This window comes from Diorhabda carinulata, chromosome 10, assembly GCF_026250575.1.
Source record: "Diorhabda carinulata isolate Delta chromosome 10, icDioCari1.1, whole genome shotgun sequence".
NCBI classification, from domain to species: domain Eukaryota; kingdom Metazoa; phylum Arthropoda; class Insecta; order Coleoptera; family Chrysomelidae; genus Diorhabda; species Diorhabda carinulata.
Window position 1 is genome coordinate 20,001 of NC_079469.1, and position 17,425 is coordinate 37,425.

Below are 17,425 nucleotides of genomic sequence, written 5' to 3' on the forward strand. Positions count from 1 at the left end.
CTATAAATGGCGCTCTTATTCAGAGCGGCTAGGGAAAGGGAGCTAGGTCCCTCCCAGCTGACGGCAATGTCGCACACTATTGCTCTTGAACCCATCTGGAGCACGAGATCGGGTTTCTTTAATGCGCCGTCGATGCATCTAATGTGGGGTTCAACTTCTACTACCCATCCTTTCTTCTCGGCAATTTTTCGCGTTAGCGTAACGAGCTGGTCATGCCGCCTTATTCTTTGCCAATGTGACGCAGGACATTTTTGTAAAACATGGCTAAGTGACTCGTTACGATCACATCCCATCCTACATTTTCTCTCATGTAGTGGATTGGACGGGATGCCCTTAGTAGGAAGGAGATTGCCTCGAAGTTGCACAGCTCTTTTAAAATCTGACCCTGACCAGTAGGGCGGAGGGTTGTTGACCCAGCTACCACTTTCTGTGGAGCAGTCACCTTGATGAAGACCATTTCCGGAATATCCGTTTTCCAGCCTCTCGATCATTTGCCGTGCGATGATGCTACTGCTGCCGCCGCTGTTATTTGTCCACTTCAACAGTTTTTCATATAGTTTGACGCTATAAGGCAGGGAAAGAACAGCTGCCGTTGTTGGCGTAGCACTATTTATCAAGTTATTAAAGCGTCTTTTCATAATGGCGGGTACTTGTTGGGATAAGCAAGTTATACCCAGGCCGCCACCTCTTATAGGGGCATGCAGATAAGCATCAGCACATGTTCGGTTCAGACCAAGAAACTTTCTAACGGATACTCTGATGATCGTATCAGCGGCTTTTAAAGTTTTCTTGGTGACTATGGCGCTTTGGAGTTGATCTTGTATGCGCGGCAACAAGAAATGTTTAATGATGTTCAGTTTCTGTGCTGGTTGTAGTCCTGCTTTGTTTATTCTGTCGAGCTGGATTTTGAGGTCGGAAATGGCGGATCGAGTCTGTCCCATGACTCCATACCGCCTGCCCAGGTATTTAAACATATCCTGAGGTGTTAATTGGCGGATGAACTGACCCTCTGCCGCGAATAGAGGCCGAGTAACCACGTAAGAGTGTTTGTTGCCTCGGTTGACGTTAACCGATATGGCAACACTCTTTGTCGGGTTAATCGACATCCCTCGCTTCGCAAAGAACTCAGTAACAGTTCTAAGCTGCTTAGTGGCACCCTTGACAGACTCGGCCAACAGCACTAGGTCATCCGCGTACGCTAGTACTGACACCTTCATGTCATCTGAGACAGGTATGCCCGACCCACCATTCTCTAGTTCGCAAACCAACTCGTCCACTACTAAATTAAAAAGATAGGGAGATAAAGGGTCTCCCTGCTTTACGCCTCTATCGATGTTTATTCTCCTGGTTTTCTTGTTGCCAGCAGAGACTATGGTATAAGATTTTTGGTATGAGTCCATTATATACCTTTTAGTTGTTTCGTCTATACCGAACCTGTTCAGAGCTCGTAGGATGGACCATTAAGAGAGTCATAGTTACTCCCGCCGTTTACCCGCGCTTGCTTGAATTTCTTCACTTTGACATTCAGAGCACTGGGCAGAAATCACATTGAGTCAACACCCGTTGGGGCCATCGCAATGCTTTGTTTTAATTAGACAGTCGGATTCCCCTAGTCCGTGCCAGTTCTGAGCTGACCGTTGAATGGCGGCCGAAGAGGATATCCAAATACCGATTAAGGTAATATGGAACCTCGCAGCAAGACGGTTCCGCGGGAGGCCAAGGCACGGGACCGAACTCGGATTCATAATTATCACAAACTCCAACCAGGAAGGAAAGAGAGATGCTCCAATTACTTCACCTCGCCCAGGCCCGGCACGTCAGCCGTGACCCACTTCCTCGCCAAGCCCGACACGCCCCGATCCTCAGAGCCAATCCTTATCCCGAAGTTACGGATCCAATTTGCCGACTTCCCTTACCTACATTATTCTATCGACTAGAGGCTCTTCACCTTGGAGACCTGCTGCGGATATGGGTACGAACCGGCGCGAGCCTCCACGTGGCCCTCTCCTGGATTTTCAAGGTCCGAGGGGAAGATCCGGACACCGCTGCAACTGCGGTGCTCTTCGCGTTCCAAACCATATCTCCCTGCTAGAGGATTCCATGGAACTCGAACGCTTATGCAGAAAAGAAAACTCTTCCCGGATCTCCCGACGGCGTCTCCAGGTCCTTTTGGGTTACCCCGACGAACTCTCTTGCGAGGGCCCGACTTTTTGACGGTTCCGCTGCCGGGTTCCGGAATAGGAACCGGATTCCCTTTCGCCCGATGGGTGTGTACAAACTTTTTACGTAAGTAAATAAAGCTACACCACATCAACATCGGCTTTCGCCTAGGGCTTAGGATCGACTGACTCGTGTGCAACGGCTGTTCACACGAAACCCTTCTCCACGTCAGTCCTCCAGGGCCTCGCTGGAGTATTTGCTACTACCACCAAGATCTGCACCGACGGCGGCTCCAGACGGCCTCACGGCCAATCCTTCTGCGCACACCGCCGCGACCCTCCTACTCGTCAGAGCTTCATGGTCGCGCGCAAAACGCGAACCGCACATGCCGCTGACGGTCGAGTATAAGCACGACGCTTCAGCGCCATCCATTTTCAGGGCTAGTAACTTCGGCAGGTGAGTTGTTACACACTCCTTGGCGGATTCCGATTTCCATGGCCACCGTCCTGCTGTCTTAAGTTACCAACGCCTTTCATGGTATCCCATAAGCGTCGATTTTGGCGCTTTAACTCGACGTTTGGTTCATCCCACAGCGCCAGTTCTGCTTACCAAAAATGGCCCACTTGGCACTCTGATTCGAGTCTCGCGGCTTCATAAGTTCGAGCAAGCCGGAGATCTCACCCATTTAAAGTTTGAGAATAGGTTGAGGTCGTTTCGACCCCAATGCCTCTAATCATTCGCTTTACCGGATGAAACTCGTACGCTACGAGCGCCAGCTATCCTGAGGGAAACTTCGGAGGGAACCAGCTACTAGATGGTTCGATTAGTCTTTCGCCCCTATACCCAGTTCCGACGATCGATTTGCACGTCAGAATCGCTACGGACCTCCATCAGGGTTTCCCCTGACTTCGTCCTGACCAGGCATAGTTCACCATCTTTCGGGTCCCAGCGTGTACGCTCTTGGTGCGCCTCTTCTCGTAATGAGAACGAGACGCCCCGGGAGTGCGAAGCGTTTACAATTTTTATTTGCAAATCGCTTATCCTCCCTTGGTCTACGCGAGGTAAACCTTTACTTTCATTACGCCTTTAGGTTTAGTTATTTCCCAATGACTCGCGCACATGCTAGACTCCTTGGTCCGTGTTTCAAGACGGGTCCTGAAATTACCCAAATCGATAGCGTCGTTGATCGGCGTTTCAAAACGAGGTCTGTTCGAGAACACCGTAACCAACAGTCGTTCCGGGACAGAATCGGCATTATGTCCGATTACCGTCAAACACGAAACGCTCTTGCTACGGGCCGAACGCTAATTAATCTAGCGGCCCCGCGCCATATTTCTACCGTCGAGCGAGTCTGTCGGAACATCGAGGGTCCCCATGAATTCGAATAAAATCAAGTGGTCTACCACCTCGAGTCTTAGACAGACACCCAACGGATCACGACGTCCTACTAGAGGAAAAGTGCACGCGTTCGATATCGATTAGAAAAACGTAAAACGCGATTTATTGTAATATGCCGAAACACAAACAATATCCGTCATACAAACGTTCAACTTCAATTATCGAAACGCGAATGAATTTCCTCTTTCGACCTTTCGGGTTTCTCAGGTTTACCCCTGAACGGTTTCACGTACTCTTGAACTCTCTCTTCAAAGTGCTTTTCAACTTTCCCTCACGGTACTTGTTCGCTATCGGTCTCGTGGTCATATTTAGCCTTAGATGGAGTTTACCACCCACTTAGGGCTGCACTCTCAAGCAACCCGACTCTCAGGAGAGATCCTCACGCAATCGGCAACGGTCGCTACGGGCCTGGCACCCTCTATGGGCTGTGGCCCCGTTCAAGAAGGACTTGGACGCGCCGCACGATCTCGTGATAAACGGATCCTCCCTAACACCACATTTCCCGGTGGCCGATATCGACCACGGGATTCGGTGCTGGGCTTTTCCCTGTTCGCTCGCAGCTACTGAGGGAATCCTAGTTAGTTTCTTTTCCTCCGCTTAGTAATATGCTTAAATTCAGCGGGTAATCTCACCTGCTCTGAGGTCGATATATTATAATATATCTCGTATAATATTTAAATACAATTCGCCAAACTATCATAAAAAAAAAACGTGTGTTTAATAATATCATCTCTCATATGAAATATAACATTATTTGTTTTTATTTAAAGAGTCGGCAGCAGCAGCAGCAGCATCAGCATCAGCATCAGCAACACACCACCAGCCTTTATACATATATAATATTTTTAATATATATAATTCATATATTTTGTCGATATACCGTGTGTATAAATGATATAAATAAAACACTGGTCAGACGTCCAGTCTTCGAAACTTTATTATTTCTCTCGGACACGACGACCGCGTTATCATTTTATCATAAATATATTATATATACACACACTTATTTATCGACTATATATATACGTCGTATATATGTATAATATATATATATATATATTATATATAAATATAACTCTCTACCAAACAAATTTTATGTATTTCATATAAATACACGATTAATTTATGGTATAGCGGGTTGTGTTCAAAAATTGCGTAACTTTTTCTATAAAAATTTACGCTGCTTTTCGCACTTTAGGATGCCGCACAAATACAAAAAAAAATACGCACAAGTTTGTATGTGCATGTGTTTTTTCTTAATTAGTGTGCGTTATTGTTTCACATCCAACACGCTTAGGCATTATTTTTCTTTAATAAATAGAAAAATTTTAAATTCTAAGCAGTCTTTTAAATTGATACGACCCTCAGTCAGGAGTGGTCCGGGAACGAGTATCCGAGGACCGCAATGTGCGTTCGAAATGTCGATGTTCATGTGTCCTGCAGTTCACAAGTTGACGCGCAATTAGCTGCGTTCTTCATCGACCCACGAGCCAAGTGATTCACCGTTCAGGGTAATCATTTTATTATTATGTCGTTTTCTCATATTCTATTCGTCGTATTTTTAATATTTGATTATTATTAAATTAATAATATTATTATAATATCTTATACGCGTATAGAAAATTTATATAACGACATTTTTTATATATATATATATATATATATATATATATATATATATATTATAATAAATGGTAATTATTCGAAACTTTTAGAGAAATTATAATATCGTACTTTGATATATCTGATAAATTTTAACCGCTGCACATGTTTTATTACAAACGAGGCGCGCATAGACAGATATCTCGCACGATATATTCCTCCTCTTTATATTATTACAGTTTTTTTTTTATCTTGAAAGTTTTATACAAATTTCGACGGTCGGGCGTAAATCTTCGAACACCTTCGAAATAATACATAAAAATATTATTTCTAAAACGAATTTTTATACATATCGATAGAATCGACATGTGCTTAAATTTCGTTTAGGTACCCGGATGAAAATGTCTCAATAACATAATCATCACATATAATCTTGTCGATATTTTCTTGTATTACCTTCAAACGATAAAAAACTTAGGTAATAATATAATAAACGAAATAAAATTTATCCATAAAAATATAGACACACACACGACAACAGACGACGTTTCAATAAACTATATATTTTTCGTTTATTATAATAACGATTCTTTATCAGAACGTTTTTAGTTAACAAGAAATTTTGTTAATGATCGTTCCGTCAATCGTTATAATATATAATAATACATATGTTGTTATTGTTGTGTCGTCATCGTCGTCGACGCCTTCTATAAACTATGATAAAAATTTTTCGTTATATTTTTATTGGAAAAATTTATATATGTAAATATATTTTTATAGACGTATGAATTATATTTATCTTTTTTTTTTTTAATTTTATTCGAAACTTGTTCGAATTTTGTAAAAATTAAAAAAAGATTTCAATATATATACATCTATAATATATATATAATTTATAACATATATAAATTTCTTTTGAAGAGTTCCATAATTTTGTAGAAGAAAATTTTCTTTTACAATTAATACAGACTTGATTTCGTTTTTTTTTTTTGTTTAAAAACGAACAAATACTCTGTAATGATCCTTCCGCAGGTTCACCTACGGAAACCTTGTTACGACTTTTACTTCCTCTAAATGATCAAGTTTGGTCATCTTTCCGAAGCATCGGCGACGCCGAAACGCCACCGCGCTCAGTCCGAAGACCTCACTAAATCATTCAATCGGTAGTAGCGACGGGCGGTGTGTACAAAGGGCAGGGACGTAATCAACGCGAGCTTATGACTCGCGCTTACTGGGAATTCCTCGTTCATGGGGAACAATTGCAAGCCCCAATCCCTAGCACGAAGGAGGTTCAGCGGGTTACCCGGGCCGCTCGGCCAGGGAGGACACGCTGATTCCTTCAGTGTAGCGCGCGTGCGGCCCAGAACATCTAAGGGCATCACAGACCTGTTATTGCTCAATCTCGTGCGGCTAGAAGCCGCCTGTCCCTCTAAGAAGAATTATTTGTACGCCGACAGTAAAAACCGCGAACGGCAAGAGCCGAAACTCAATACCGACGGGCCTTTGGGATGTCGAAATACGCCTAGTTAGCAGGCTAGAGTCTCGTTCGTTATCGGAATTAACCAGACAAATCGCTCCACCAACTAAGAACGGCCATGCACCACCACCCACCGAATCAAGAAAGAGCTCTCAATCTGTCAATCCTTCCGGTGTCCGGGCCTGGTGAGGTTTCCCGTGTTGAGTCAAATTAAGCCGCAGGCTCCACTCCTGGTGGTGCCCTTCCGTCAATTCCTTTAAGTTTCAGCTTTGCAACCATACTTCCCCCGGAACCCAAAAGCTTTGGTTTCCCGGAAGCTGCCCGCCGAGTCATCGGAGGAACGTCGGCGGATCGCTAGCTGGCATCGTTTATGGTTAGAACTAGGGCGGTATCTGATCGCCTTCGAACCTCTAACTTTCGTTCTTGATCAATGAAAGCGTTTTTGGCAAATGCTTTCGCTTCTGTCCGTCTTGCGACGATCCAAGAATTTCACCTCTAACGTCGCAATACGAATGCCCCCATCCGTTCCTATTAATCATTACCTCGGGGTTCCGAAAACCAACAAAATAGAACCGAGGTCCTATTCCATTATTCCATGCACACAGTATTCAGGCAAAATTTTGGCCTGCTTTAAGCACTCTAATTTGTTCAAAGTAAACGTGCCGGCCCACCTCGACACTCAGTCAAGAGCACCGCGGCGGGATTGAGTTGGGCCGCCCTTGCGAGCTAAGCCCACCGGCAGGACGTCCCACGACACGCCAGTTAACACCGCGTACGATGAACCAGCGGCGTGGGACACAGATTCGACTACGAGCTTTTTAACCGCAACAACTTTAATATACGCTATTGGAGCTGGAATTACCGCGGCTGCTGGCACCAGACTTGCCCTCCAATTGATCCTCGTTAAAGGGTTTAGAGTGTACTCATTCCGATTACGGGGCCTCGGATGAGTCCCGTATCGTTATTTTTCGTCACTACCTCCCCGTGCCGGGAGTGGGTAATTTGCGCGCCTGCTGCCTTCCTTGGATGTGGTAGCCGTTTCTCAGGCTCCCTCTCCGGAATCGAACCCTGATTCCCCGTTACCCGTTACAACCATGGTAGGCGCAGAACCTACCATCGACAGTTGATAAGGCAGACATTTGAAAGATGCGTCGCCGGTGCGAGACCGTGCGATCAGCGAAAAGTTATTCAGAGTCACCAAATTGTACGATGACGAGCAAGCCCGCCACCGATTGGTTTTGATCTAATAAAAGCGCTCCTTCCGTCTCCGGTCGGAACTCTGTTTGCATGTATTAGCTCTAGAATTACCACAGTTATCCAAGTAAATGTGGGTACGATCTAAGGAACCATAACTGATTTAATGAGCCTTTCGCGGTTTCACCTTAATTTGGCTTGTACTGAGACATGCATGGCTTAATCTTTGAGACAAGCATATGACTACTGGCAGGATCAACCAGGGAACTGTGTTTTATAATATATATAATATATATTATTATTATTATTATTATATATATATATATATATATATATTTTATAATAAAAAACTATTATCGAAAAAGTTTTAATAACAATATCCAAAAGAGGATAAATTATGATGATGTTTTTTATATTACATATATACTTTATATTTATACATAATATAATAATCATCTATATTCGTGTATAAACACATTGTTATTTACTTTTTCTTTTGCGTGTTTGCTGCGCTTATTATTGAAAATATATAATTTTCAGCGCCACGCTTTATTTATATTTTTTCTTATTTTATAAAATTTCACCGAATCGACTATAAATCTATCTAAATTTAATCGAAATGAGAAAAATTAGATGATTACGTCGACCGGGCTACAATTTCGACATTATCTCTACCCTTCGCTAGATTGTAAGCGACATGGTTTATACATTAGGTAATAATGAACGAAATTTTTATTCTCGCACGGAATAATGAGAGTTATCGCAAATATTGTGTATTATATATATAAAAGTGTAATATAATATATATTTTTCATAGACGATCGCATATGAATCGCTCACGATAGAACGCTAGCTAAATTCGCGATCTCGCAATAGATATTTAACTTGTGGATAAATTGATATAATATCTGAAAAGGGAACCGCTAGCAATATACGTTAATATATTGGAGGAGAACGGGGACCCTTTCAGAAAACTATATAATCCACCGATGTGGAATGACCGAAACAACGTCTTTACGTAAATTATAACGAGTTTATTAAAATTTAACGAGACGTCAACTTCGATACACCACACATATATGTGCGCTGTACAACGGTACGCCTTCTACATTAACATTAATAAAGATGTATAGTGAAAATATATAAAAGATGTATTGTGAATATTAAAAAGAAGTATTATGAAATTACATGTTTTGTATTTAGAAGCCGTCCGAGGTGTATCTATCACATAAAAGTGTTATGAAAATATTAACAATAAGGAAAAAAAGTATTATGAAATTAGATGGCCGCTCGATGTATGAACGTACGAGGTGTATTATATAAAAGTTGTATGAAAATAGAAATAATAATGAAAAACAAGTATTATGAAATTAAATTCCGCTCGATATAGGAACTTGTCGAGAAAGATGATTTGTGAAGTTGAATGGAGATGTTTTGTATGTAGAAGCCGTCCGAGGTGTATGACATAAAAGTGTTATGAAAATATTAACAATAAGGAAAAAAAGTATTATGAAATTAGATGGCCGCTCGATGTATGAACGTACGAGGTGTATTATATAAAAGTTGTATGAAAATAGAAATAATAATGAAAAACAAGTATTATGAAATTAAATTCCGCTCGATATAGGAACTTGTCGAGAAAGATGATTTGTGAAGTTGAATGGAGATGTTTTGTATGTAGAAGCCGTCCGAGGTGTATGACATAAAAGTGTTATGAAAATATTAACAATAAGGAAAAAAAGTATTATGAAATTAGATGGCCGCTCGATGTATGAACGTACGAGGTGTATTATATAAAAGTTGTATGAAAATAGAAATAATAATAAAAAACAAGTATTATGAAATTAAATTCCGCTCGATATAGCAATTTGTCGAGAAAGATGATTTGTGAAAATTGAGTGGAGATGTTTTGTATTTAAAAGCCGTCCGAGGTGTATGACATAAAAGTGTTATGAAAATATTAACAATAAGGAAAAAAAGTATTATGAATTTAGATCGCCGCTCGATGTATGAACGTACGAGGTGTATTATATAAAAGTTGTATGAAAATAGAAATAATAATGAAAAACAAGTATTATGAAATTAAATTCCGCTCGATATAGGAACTTGTCGAGAAAGATGATTTGTGAAGTTGAATGGAGATGTTTTGTATGTAGAAGCCGTCCGAGGTGTATGACATAAAAGTGTTATGAAAATATTAACAATAAGGAAAAAAAGTATTATGAAATTAGATGGCCGCTCGATGTATGAACGTACGAGGTGTATTATATAAAAGTTGTATGAAAATAGAAATAATAATGAAAAACAAGTATTATGAAATTAAATTCCGCTCGATATAGGAACTTGTCGAGAAAGATGATTTGTGAAGTTGAATGGAGATGTTTTGTATGTAGAAGCCGTCCGAGGTGTATGACATAAAAGTGTTATGAAAATATTAACAATAAGGAAAAAAAGTATTATGAAATTAGATGGCCGCTCGATGTATGAACGTACGAGGTGTATTATATAAAAGTTGTATGAAAATAGAAATAATAATGAAAAACAAGTATTATGAAATTAAATTCCGCTCGATATAGGAACTTGTCGAGAAAGATGATTTGTGAAGTTGAATGGAGATGTTTTGTATGTAGAAGTCGTCCGAGGTGTATGACATAAAAGTGTTATGAAAATATTAACCATAAGGAAAAAAAGTATTATGAAATTAGATGGCCGCTCGATGTATGAACGTACGAGGTGTATTATATAAAAGTTGTATGAAAATAGAAATAATAATAAAAAACAAGTATTATGAAATTAAATTCCGCTCGATATAGCAATTTGTCGAGAAAGATGATTTGTGAAAATTGAGTGGAGATGTTTTGTATTTAAAAGCCGTCCGAGGTGTATGACATAAAAGTGTTATGAAAATATTAACAATAAGGAAAAAAAGTATTATGAATTTAGATCGCCGCTCGATGTATGAACGTACGAGGTGTATTATATAAAAGTTGTATGAAAATAGAAATAATAATGAAAAACAAGTATTATGAAATTAAATTCCGCTCGATATAGCAATTTGTCGAAAAAGATGATTTGTGAAAATTGAGTGGAGATGTTTTGTATTTAAAAGCCGTCCGAGGTGTATCTATCACATAAAAGTGTTATGAAAATATTAACAATAAGGAAAAAAAGTATTATGAAATTAGATGGCCGCTCGATGTATGAACGTACGAGGTGTATTATATAAAAGTTGTATGAAAATAGAAATAATAATGAAAAACAAGTATTATGAAATTAAATTCCGCTCGATATAGCAATTTGTCGAGTAAGATGATTTGTGAAAATTGAGTGGAGATGTTTTGTATTTAAAAGCCGTCCGAGGTGTATGACATAAAAGTGTTATGAAAATATTAACAATAAGGAAAAAAAGTATTATGAATTTAGATCGCCGCTCGATGTATGAACGTACGAGGTGTATTATATAAAAGTTGTATGAAAATAGAAATAATAATGAAAAACAAGTATTATGAAATTAAATTCCGCTCGATATAGGAACTTGTCGAGAAAGATGATTTGTGAAGTTGAATGGAGATGTTTTGTATGTAGAAGTCGTCCGAGGTGTATGACATAAAAATGTTATGAAAATATTAACCATAAGGAAAAAAAGTATTATGAAATTAGATCGCCGCTCGATGTATGAACGTACGAGGTGTATTATATAAAAGTTGTATGAAAATAGAAATAATAATGAAAAACAAGTATTATGAAATTAAATTCCGCTCGATATAGCAATTTGTCGAGTAAGATGATTTGTGAAAATTGAGTGGAGATGTTTTGTATTTAAAAGCCGTCCGAGGTGTATGACATAAAAGTGTTATGAAAATATTAACAATAAGGAAAAAAAGTATTATGAATTTAGATCGCCGCTCGATGTATGAACGTACGAGGTGTATTATATAAAAGTTGTATGAAAATAGAAATAATAATGAAAAACAAGTATTATGAAATTAAATTCCGCTCGATATAGGAACTTGTCGAGAAAGATGATTTGTGAAGTTGAATGGAGATGTTTTGTATGTAGAAGTCGTCCGAGGTGTATGACATAAAAATGTTATGAAAATATTAACCATAAGGAAAAAAAGTATTATGAAATTAGATCGCCGCTCGATGTATGAACGTACGAGGTGTATTATATAAAAGTTGTATGAAAATAGAAATAATAATGAAAAACAAGTATTATGAAATTAAATTCCGCTCGATATAGGAACTTGTCGAGAAAGATGATTTGTGAAGTTGAATGGAGATGTTTTGTATGTAGAAGTCGTCCGAGGTGTATGACATAAAAATGTTATGAAAATATTAACCATAAGGAAAAAAAGTATTATGAAATTAGATCGCCGCTCGATGTATGAACGTACGAGGTGTATTATATAAAAGTTGTATGAAAATAGAAATAATAATGAAAAACAAGTATTATGAAATTAAATTCCGCTCGATATAGCAATTTGTCGAAAAAGATGATTTGTGAAAATTGAGTGGAGATGTTTTGTATTTAAAAGCCGTCCGAGGTGTATCTATCACATAAAAGTGTTATGAAAATATTAACAATAAGGAAAAAAAGTATTATGAAATTAGATGGCCGCTCGATGTATGAACGTACGAGGTGTATTATATAAAAGTTGTATGAAAATAGAAATAATAATGAAAAACAAGTATTATGAAATTAAATTCCGCTCGATATAGGAACTTGTCGAGAAAGATGATTTGTGAAAATTGAGTGGAGATGTTTTGTATTTAAAAGCCGTCCGAGGTGTATGACATAAAAGTGTTATGAAAATATTAACAATAAGGAAAAAAAGTATTATGAATTTAGATCGCCGCTCGATGTATGAACGTACGAGGTGTATTATATAAAAGTTGTATGAAAATAGAAATAATAATGAAAAACAAGTATTATGAAATTAAATTCCGCTCGATATAGGAACTTGTCGAGAAAGATGATTTGTGAAGTTGAATGGAGATGTTTTGTATGTAGAAGTCGTCCGAGGTGTATGACATAAAAATGTTATGAAAATATTAACCATAAGGAAAAAAAGTATTATGAAATTAGATCGCCGCTCGATGTATGAACGTACGAGGTGTATTATATAAAAGTTGTATGAAAATAGAAATAATAATGAAAAACAAGTATTATGAAATTAAATTCCGCTCGATATAGCAATTTGTCGAGTAAGATGATTTGTGAAAATTGAGTGGAGATGTTTTGTATTTAAAAGCCGTCCGAGGTGTATGACATAAAAGTGTTATGAAAATATTAACAATAAGGAAAAAAAGTATTATGAATTTAGATCGCCGCTCGATGTATGAACGTACGAGGTGTATTATATAAAAGTTGTATGAAAATAGAAATAATAATGAAAAACAAGTATTATGAAATTAAATTCCGCTCGATATAGGAACTTGTCGAGAAAGATGATTTGTGAAGTTGAATGGAGATGTTTTGTATGTAGAAGTCGTCCGAGGTGTATGACATAAAAATGTTATGAAAATATTAACCATAAGGAAAAAAAGTATTATGAAATTAGATCGCCGCTCGATGTATGAACGTACGAGGTGTATTATATAAAAGTTGTATGAAAATAGAAATAATAATGAAAAACAAGTATTATGAAATTAAATTCCGCTCGATATAGGAACTTGTCGAGAAAGATGATTTGTGAAGTTGAATGGAGATGTTTTGTATGTAGAAGCGGTTCGAGGTGTGTTATATGAAAGTTTTATGAAAATAGTAATAATGATGAATAACAAGTATTATGAAATTAGATTGCTCTCGATATAGGAACTTGATGAACAAAATTAACTGTGAAAATTGAAAGAGTTGTTTTGGATGTGGATTATATAAAAGTTGTATGAAAATATTAATAATGTCAAAAAATATGAATTGTGAAAATTGTATGGAGATAGATGTTTTGGATGTCTACATCCGTCCGAGGTATTTTATATAAAAGTGTTGTGAAAATAGTAACAATAAAATTCCCACAGAAAAATAATCTTAACGGAAAAATGAATGTGTAATGGAAATAGGAACCATCGGTCCGACAAATGAGCTTACGAATCACTAAAAATACTTATATAAAAAGTTTAACCGAAAAATTGTGTTATGAATCAATGAATAAAATAGAAGCCGTAACAATATAAGAAAATGTAATATTAACGGTAAAAGATGTATATAGAAAGTTGAAACGAAAAGAAGTGTGTGAAAAATGGAATTCTATCTAAAATATATAATGAGAAAACACGTCTCGAGTTTTGGATACATAATAATATTGCTTGAAAGCCTTGAAAAAATGACATTAAATTGTTTCCAAAAAAAGAAGCTTTATGAACATTTACTTATAAAAAATGCCGCTTCCGAAATACAACTATTAACAATAATAACAATATAGAGTATATATGTTGATGTTGTTTATTATTATTATTGTTGTTGTTGTATTATCGAAAACGGCATGTGTTATATCCAATAAAAACTGCTCTAATATATATTTTATATATATATATTATATATATATATATTATATATATATATATATATATATATATATATATATATATATATATATATATATATATAAGTCAAAAACTAAAAACTTTTAGGAAATTTTATTTATAAAAAATGCCGTTTCCCGAATACAACAACAACAACAACAACAACAACTCTCTACTATTAACAATATTAACAATATAATTTGTTAATAGGGCGCTAGTGTCTATAAAACCGTGTTAAGTTCGGTGACTGGCCGGCAGAGGGCGCTAGTGTCTATAAAAATGTGTTTAGTTTGTCGTCTCTCCGGCAGAGGGCGCTAGTGTCTATAAAACCGTGTTCAGTTTGTCGTCTGGCCGGCAGAGGGCGCTAGTGTCTATAAAACTGTGTTTAGTTTGTCTTCTGGCCGGCAGAGGGCGCTAGTGTCTATAAAACAGTGTTAAGTTCGGTGACTGGCCGGCAGAGGGCGCTAGTGTCTATAAAACCGTATAAAGTTTGGTGTCTGGTCGGCAGGATATAGGAACTTGTCGAAAAAGTTGAATTGTGTAAATTGAATGGAAATTTTTTTTATGTAGAAGCCGTTCGAGGTATATTATATAAAAGTGTTATGAAAATATTAACAATAACGGAAAAAAGTATTATGAAATTAGATGGCCTCTCGATGTATGAACGTACGAGGTGTATTATATAAAAGTTTTATGAAAATAGAAATAATAATGAAAAACAAGTATTATGAAATTTAATTCCGCTCGATATAGGAACTTGTCGAGAAAGATGATTTGTGAAGTTGAATGGGGATGTTTTGTATGTAGAAGTCGTCCGAGGTGTATGACATAAAAGTTCGGTCACTGGCCGGCAGAGGGCGCTAGTGTCTATAAAAAGTTGTTCAGTTTGTCGTCTCTCCGGCAGAGGGCGCTAGTGTCTATAAAACTGTGTTTAGTTTGTCGTCTCTCCGGCAGAGGGCGCTAGTGTCTATAAAACCGTGTTAAGTTCGGTGACTGGCCGGCAGAGGGCGCTAGTGTCTATAAAAATGTGTTTAGTTTGTCGTCTCTCCGGCAGAGGGCGCTAGTGTCTATAAAACCGTGTTCAGTTTGTCGTCTGGCCGGCAGAGGGCGCTAGTGTCTATAAAACTGTGTTTGGTTTGTCTTCTGGCCGGCAGAGGGCGCTAGTGTCTATTAAACCGTGTTAAGTTCGGTGACTGGCCGGCAGAGGGCGCTAGTGTCTATAAAACAGTGTTAAGTTCGGTGACTGGCCGGCAGAGGGCGCTAGTGTCTATAAAACCGTATAAAGTTTGGTGTCTGGTCGGCAGGATATAGGAACTTGTCGAAAAAGTTGAATTGTGTAAATTGAATGGAAATTTTTTTTATGTAGAAGCCGTTCGAGGTATATTATATAAAAGTGTTATGAAAATATTAACAATAACGGAAAAAAGTATTATGAAATTAGATGGCCTCTCGATGTATGAACGTACGAGGTGTATTATATAAAAGTTTTATGAAAATAGAAATAATAATGAAAAACAAGTATTATGAAATTTAATTCCGCTCGATATAGGAACTTGTCGAGAAAGATGATTTGTGAAGTTGAATGGGGATGTTTTGTATGTAGAAGTCGTCCGAGGTGTATGACATAAAAGTTCGGTCACTGGCCGGCAGAGGGCGCTAGTGTCTATAAAAAGTTGTTCAGTTTGTCGTCTCTCCGGCAGAGGGCGCTAGTGTCTATAAAACTGTGTTTAGTTTGTCGTCTCTCCGGCAGAGGGCGCTAGTGTCTATAAAACCGTGTTAAGTTCGGTGACTGGCCGGCAGAGGGCGCTAGTGTCTATAAAAATGTGTTTAGTTTGTCGTCTCTCCGGCAGAGGGCGCTAGTGTCTATAAAACCGTGTTCAGTTTGTCGTCTGGCCGGCAGAGGGCGCTAGTGTCTATAAAACTGTGTTTGGTTTGTCTTCTGGCCGGCAGAGGGCGCTAGTGTCTATTAAACCGTGTTAAGTTCGGTGACTGGCCGGCAGAGGGCGCTAGTGTCTATAAAACAGTGTTAAGTTCGGTGACTGGCCGGCAGAGGGCGCTAGTGTCTATAAAACCGTATAAAGTTTGGTGTCTGGTCGGCAGGATATAGGAACTTGTCGAAAAAGTTGAATTGTGTAAATTGGATGGAAATTTTTTTTATGTAGAAGTCGTTCGAGGTATATTATATAAAAGTGTTATGAAAATATTAACAATAACGGAAAAAAGTATTATGAAATTAGATGGCCGCTCGATGTATGAACGTACGAGGTGTATTATATAAAAGTTGTATGAAAATAGAAATAATAATGAAAAACAAGTATTATGAAATTTAATTCCGCTCGATATAGGAACTTGTCGAGAAAGATGATATGTGAAGTTGAATGGAGATGTTTTGTATGTAGAAGTCGTCCGAGGTGTATGACATAAAAGTGTTATGAAAATATTAACGATAAAGAAAAAAAGTATTATGAAATTAGATCGTCGCTCGATGTATGAACGTACGAGGTGTATTATATAAAAGTTGTATGAAAATAGTAATAATTATGAAAAGCAAAGTATTACGAAATTAGCTAAGTTCGGTGACTGGCCGGCAGAGAGCGCTAGTGTCTATAAAACGGTATTTAGTTTGTCTTCTGGCCGGCAGAGGGCGCTAGTGTCTATTAAACCGTGTTAAGTTCGGTGACTGGCCGGCAGAGGGCGCTAGTGTCTATAAAAAGGTGTTTAGTTTGTCGTCTCTCCGGCAGAGGGCGCTAGTGTCTATGAAAAGGTGTTTAGTTTGTCGTCTCTCCGGCAGAGGGCGCTAGTGTCTATAAAAAGGTGTTTAGTTTGTCGTCTCTCCGGCAGAGGGCGCTAGTGTCTATAAAACAGTGTTAAGTTCGGTGACTGGCCGGCAGAGGGCGCTAGTGTCTATAAAAAGGTGTTTAGTTTGTCGTCTCTCCGGCAGAGGGCGCTAGTGTCTATGAAAAGGTGTTTAGTTTGTCGTCTCTCCGGCAGAGGGCGCTAGTGTCTATAAAAAGGTGTTTAGTTTGTCGTCTCTCCGGCAGAGGGCGCTAGTGTCTATAAAACAGTGTT

General features: G+C 38.1%; 2 non-coding genes and 1 pseudogene across 2 annotated transcripts; all 3 read right to left on the minus strand.

The window, feature by feature from the left end:
* The window catches only part of LOC130899171 (large subunit ribosomal RNA), a 6,288-nt pseudogene extending 2,084 nt beyond the window's left edge, over positions 1-4,204 (minus strand).
* A 712-nt stretch (positions 4,205-4,916) lies between these two features.
* Positions 4,917-5,072, minus strand: LOC130899170 (5.8S ribosomal RNA). Its single transcript, XR_009059993.1, has one exon. It is a non-coding gene; the product is annotated as a 5.8S ribosomal RNA (ribosomal RNA).
* A 1,103-nt stretch (positions 5,073-6,175) lies between these two features.
* On the minus strand, positions 6,176-8,097 carry LOC130899158 (small subunit ribosomal RNA). Its single transcript, XR_009059981.1, has one exon. It is a non-coding gene; the product is annotated as a small subunit ribosomal RNA (ribosomal RNA).
* Between the last annotated feature and the right edge of the window lie 9,328 nt (positions 8,098-17,425).